We start from the raw sequence: 6,000 nt of genomic DNA, 5'->3' as shown, positions 1-6,000 counted from the left end.
ACTGATATGATTATGCTTATTTTCATTGCTTTTAGATCGAAATAGTTTTGAATTGTTTAAGCAAAAAAAATCTCTGTTATAAATATAGATTTTTACTATTGTTCCGACGCTATTTTATTGTGACACCTTAATGTAATTGACTATTTATATTATGGAATAAATCACAATTTTACTTAATTTACTCATATAAGTTTATTTTGACGTTTGGATTTCCACTACGGAAACCGTTCTGAAGATTTTCGAAGTGAAAATAGAAACGTTAAAATAAACGTATTTTAAAGTAAAATTGTGGCTCATTCCGAATAAAAATAGTAAATTATAGATTTTTATTCACTCAAAATATAAAGGTGATATTTTAAAATTAGGAAAAATATACCAATTTGTTAGATCTAAATATCATCTATTAATGTAAAACTGACAACAACTTGTATTTTAGTAGATATGTATTTTTATTCACTAAGAGTCTTCTTAATAAATAATAAATCGAAAGAAACACATAACGTCGAAGACCACTGCAATCATGTCAAAAGCATTATGCAAGGAACAACTAAAAAGTATAAAACTATTAATAATCGCAAACAACAATGGATGACTGATGAAATATTGGGACTAATAAAAAACAGGCGAAAACAGAAAAATATAAACACTGAAGAATACAATAAAATTCATAAAAAAATCAGAAGGAAAATCCGGGATGCAAAGGAAAAATGGTACAGCAACAAATAACTTGAAATAGAAGAACTGCAAAAAAAGAATGACACGTTTAATATGTACAAAAAGGTGAAAGAAATAACTGGAACATATAGATCAACTGCAAGCAGTTTACTTAATAAACAAGGAAATATTATAGTCAATGAACAAGACAGATTAGAGAGGTGGAAAGAGTATATTAAGGAGCTGTTTAATGACGATAGAACAGAAATTCAAATCAAAAACATATCGACTGGTCCAAACATAACACTCGATGAAATGGAAAGAGCTATAAAGCTATCAAAGAATAGGAAAGCAACCGGTCCAGATAAAATTCCAAGCGAAATAATCAAACTGCTCGACGATAAAGGCAAACATTCTCTTCTAAGCCTCTTTAATAAAATATACGAAACAGGACATATACCAACAGACTGGCCACTGCCAACATTTGTAATGATACCGAAAAAAATAAATGCCAAACAGTGTGGCGATCATTGCACTATCAGTCTGATGAATCATGTACTGAAAATTTTCCTAAAAATACTGCACTCGAGAATTTACAACAAAATAGAAGTACCTACAACTAAGTGAAACACAATTTGGTTTTAGAAACAACCTCGGAACCAGAGAAGCACTCTTCAGTTTGTAGGTCATGGTTCAAAGATGTAGGGATATAGAACAACCAGTATATATGTGTTTTATCGACTTTGAAAAGGCCTTTGACCGAGTAAACCATGTCAAACTTATAGGTGTCTTACAACAGGTGGGAATTGATGACCGAGACCTCCGTATTATCAAAAATTTGTATTGGCATCAATTTGTAAACATACGAGCTGGACACAACACAATGGAAGCAGTGGAAATATGACGTGGAGTGAGGCAAGGATGTATTCTATCACCTCTACTTTTTAATATCTACTCCGAACTTATTTTCAAAGAAGCCTTAGTTGAAGATACAGGCATTAAAATCAACGAAATTAATGTCAACAATCTCAGATATGAAGAAGACATGGTACTTAATGCCTCCAATGAAGAAGACCTGCAACGACTTATAAACAGGGTAACCAAAGCATGTAATGAATATGGGCTAATACTTAATACTTCTAAGACAAAACTTATGGTTGTCAGCAAAACGGAGTTAAAACCAACGAACATCAGAGCGTATGGAATAAAGTTAGAAAGAGTCCACAATATTACCTACTTGGGTGCAAACGTTAAAGATAACTGGGATATAAATAAAGAAATAAGAATACGCATTGAAAAAGCCAGAGCCGCCTTCTATAAATTAAAGAAAATTCTAATTAATAGAGATATTACGTTAAACCTTAAAGTCAGATTAATACGCTGCTACATATTCTCCACATTGCTGTATGGTATGGAGAGCTGGACCTTTACAGAGACAATAATGAAAAAATTAGAGGCCTTTGAGATGTGGATTTATCGACGAGTATTGCGGATAAGTTGGGTTGATCGAATAAGGAATGAAATAGTTTTACATCGAATGAAAAAGAGCACAGAAATAACAAAAACGATAAAAATTCGAAAGTTACAATATTTCGGTCATGTAATGAGACATCCAGATAGGTATAACCTTCTACACCTCATTATACAGGGTAAGATCGACGGAAGGAGAGGCCCAGGCCGACGAAGAATATCTTGGCTCCGAAATCTCCGAGAATGGTATCAAGCGACCACCGCCAATTTATTTAGAGCCGCCGTAAACAAAGTTATTATTGCTAATATGATCGCCAACGTTCGATAATCGGACAGGGTACTAAAAGAAGAAAAAGAAGAAGAGTCTTCTGTTTCACTCCTAACATGCTGTCATAATACGATTATCAAGCCCTGAACGCAGACGCTGTTATAGGGTACTTTACTGTAGATTATTTTCATGTTAATATTTTACAATATATTATTTGTATTAATTAAATAAAAAAATGCAGTGAATTGGTTAGTTGTCTAACTTTCAAAAATTGGTTAAAACTTAATTTAAGTAGTATCTATTGTATTAAAAAAAAGTATTTTATATGTATGTTTTAATTATACAGAGACACAGAATAAGTAACAATCAGAATGCCCACTCTCAGATGCCGCCTTTGAACTTACAAGGAAGATTAATGTGAAGTAATATAAAATACCGTGTGAATACAATGTTTATGCGAGAGAAACAGCAAGACCACTAGGCATGATAAATAAGCATATAACATACAGCAAGAAGAAAAACTTAGATAATCTATAAATCTATAAATAAATAATTATTCTCAGATATGCACACACACCTGGGATAACCGGGCATAACACAAGGTGCAAAAGTCAAAGAAGCAGCTCCCTTCTTACTTTATGAAGAAAAATGTGTAGTCAACCCATCAACAGAATGTTGCAAACTTTGGTTGCAAACAATAAAAGCAGAAGTCAATAACAAGAATATACCAACAATAGCGAATTAATAGAAGGTTGGAGACATGTCATCTACAATTTATTCACAATACATATGCAACACACAATACACAAAGACATAATCTACCTAAACACACATTATACAAGAAAACACAAAAAACCGTCAAACTTTGATAATCTTACCTTATAAACATCAGCCTCAAATTTGCACCACACTTAACAATAAAGATGCTATTACCTACAAGATCGAGGCCAAGTAAGTCAGCCATCAATTTTGAAAAACATAACCTTCTAACAACAATATGTTGGTTATACATTTTCACAGAATTTTTTAAACTAATCTTTGTTTTAAACGATTTCCGTAGTGAAAATCTAAGCGTCAATCATTGGTAAGTAAAAAATTTCGATATTTGTTTACATTAGTAAGGGCCGCTAAAAATACGAATTTGTGTTTGACTTAGCCTAAAAAATGGAAAAAAGTCAAAATTTCCGTGTTTTTTATTACGGAAACATAAAAATTGTAAAAATGTTTAAAAAATTTAATCAAAATACGAAATAGCCTTACTTATATAAAATGGATAATCGAATTGTGAATACCATTTATTTTTTCCCTGTTAAATTATAAAATTACAAAAAATATAAAATATTTTAAAATAACCAAAATTCATTTATTTGGAAAAAAATTATAATCTATAATATAATACTATAAGTTAATAACAAATAAAATACAGTTATATGATTCTTTTAGAAGCAGTAAACTGAAATAATACTCGTTATCATTATTCCTTTATGAAAGTACTCGAGAATTAATTAGTATTTTCGCAATAAACAATATATTTGAAAAGTGTGGCAACATTGGTTCAAAAAGGATGCACGACGCATACACACATCATTGACAACAGATGTAATTGCCGATGCAGTTTGAAACTTATGTCAAAATATCAGTTTTTTGAATGAAAAATACGGAAAAACGATAGCTCAGCGCCAAAAAATGTATAGATTGTAAAGTGAATAAAAAGTAAACCACGATCCACTATTCAAATTTCAGACTAATGTACGACTAGCCTTACTAATGTAAGTAATTACCAAAATTTCATTTTCATTACAATTCTTAATTGTCGCTTAATCCCATACAAACGTAATATTTAACTTGGATATACCGCAAGACAACAGTTTCAGGACCTTGTCAAAACAAATATAAAATTTCATATTTATTATAACCAATTGCGTTTAAATCCCATACAAATACAATTTATTTATTATTTTTATTTTATTTATTTTAGATGATTCATCAATTTTAACATTTTAATGATTAATTTAAACAATATGTGTTTGAGGCCTTCATAGAAACCAAAAACATACCAATAATTGCAGAATAAATTTAGATGTTTGATTTGGAGCAGCAGCCTCCATTTTCACCTTAAAACAGAAGGTCTGCAGATATTAGGTAACTGCGATATCTGCTATCGTCCGTGTATGACCAGTACAATAAAATCTTTATAATAAATAAATACACAATCTAAGAACAGTTAAAGGTGATCACTGCGATATCTTAAATATATAATAGCTATTTAGTTGTAAAGTAATCTGCCATCTGTCCATTTTGTTCATTTCTTTACATATAAGTAAATAAATTTTGGTACACCCTGTATAATTGCAGGTAACATACTCAATTCCCATCAATGCTATATTAACAGTAATTAACATCGAGTCCGGGAATGCGCATCCTCTATTTCAAGTCGGTGGTTCTGAAAGAGAAAATAAGAGACCACCTTAAAGATGATAAATTGGAAAAATTCAGGTGCACAACTCGTGTATCCGCTACTCGCCGCCAGGATTCCACCACTGACATTTGACTAATCTTTCCTTAAAACACTTTCTTTTGAATCAGGACCAAAAAAGCCTCCGGCCACATTCTCCTCTTGTATGTACGTAAACGGCAACTCGATTGGCATGCGCTGGATGCCTGATTTTATCAGTTGAACATTTTTCAATTCCCGTATTGGATATTTTAAATCTTAGCATGAATTAGTTTAATCCGTAGATATTTTTTTAAATATTGTTCAAATTGTTTTTTCTACTTCAAGTGTAACGTCCATTGCTAAATATAGTCATCATTATTACTTTTATCAATCTTATATCTCGTTTATTTGGTGTCTTATAAAGATATATCAGTTTAATATACGAGGCATTGTAAGTGAGTTTCAAGACTGTTGATATAATATCTTTTTTTCGCAGTTTAGCAGTTTTTTTATAATTCTGCGTTTTCCTCCTTCAATATACTCTTCTTTCGTATTCCTATATCGCTCCGTGCAAACCTTCCACTGGCTGTTAAGTAGGTGCGCCGATATTTGTTTGACGTCCTATAATGACTCGTGGCGGGTTACTTTCAAAAATGATTTGATTTTTGTAAACAGATAAAAGTCGCAGGATGCCAAATCTGGCCGATTATTTATGACTACAAGGGCGGCCCGATAAGTACTTACCCTACAAAAGAAAAACGAAAATTTTGGAAAAGTGAAGATTTATTTCTCAACATAGTCTCCTTATAGCTCAATACACTTGACTCAGTAATGAAATTTCTTTTACCTTCTCTTTGGACTTAAATTTCTGCCCGGCTAGTGCCCTTTTCAAGTTTGGAAACAAAAGAAGTCGCAGGGGCTAAAATTGGAGAATACGGTAGATGGGGCAACAGTTTATACAATTCGACCAATTTCGATATGGCGGAGGCATGAGCCGGTGCATGTTCATGGTGGAAGAGCACGTTTTTCTTCTCCAAATGGACGTTGAATCAGCCCAACAATTAAGAGTAGTAGGGCTGTGACTGTTTTGCCCTTCTCTAGGCAGTCGATGTAGATCATCTTTTGTGCAGTCTTCGCTTCTTCGACTTCACCCACTGTTTCGACTGTTCCT

The 6,000-nt window shown here is 32.3% G+C and overlaps 1 long non-coding RNA gene across 1 annotated transcript in view; it reads left to right on the top strand.

Annotated features, from left to right (window-relative positions):
- The first annotated feature begins 4,002 nt into the window (after positions 1-4,002).
- The window catches only part of LOC140440309 (uncharacterized), a 66,263-nt gene continuing 64,265 nt past the window's right edge, over positions 4,003-6,000 (top strand). Inside the window, exon 1 of the long non-coding RNA XR_011950811.1 lies at positions 4,003-4,161. This is a non-coding gene — a long non-coding RNA (uncharacterized lncRNA). The remainder of the gene's footprint in view (positions 4,162-6,000) is intronic.

The sequence above is a fragment of the Diabrotica undecimpunctata genome, chromosome 1, assembly GCF_040954645.1.
Source record: "Diabrotica undecimpunctata isolate CICGRU chromosome 1, icDiaUnde3, whole genome shotgun sequence".
In the NCBI taxonomy this organism is placed as follows: Eukaryota; Metazoa; Arthropoda; class Insecta; order Coleoptera; family Chrysomelidae; genus Diabrotica; species Diabrotica undecimpunctata.
The sequence above is the reverse complement of the archived record's forward strand: the minus strand, read 5'-3'. Positions and strand labels throughout refer to the sequence as shown.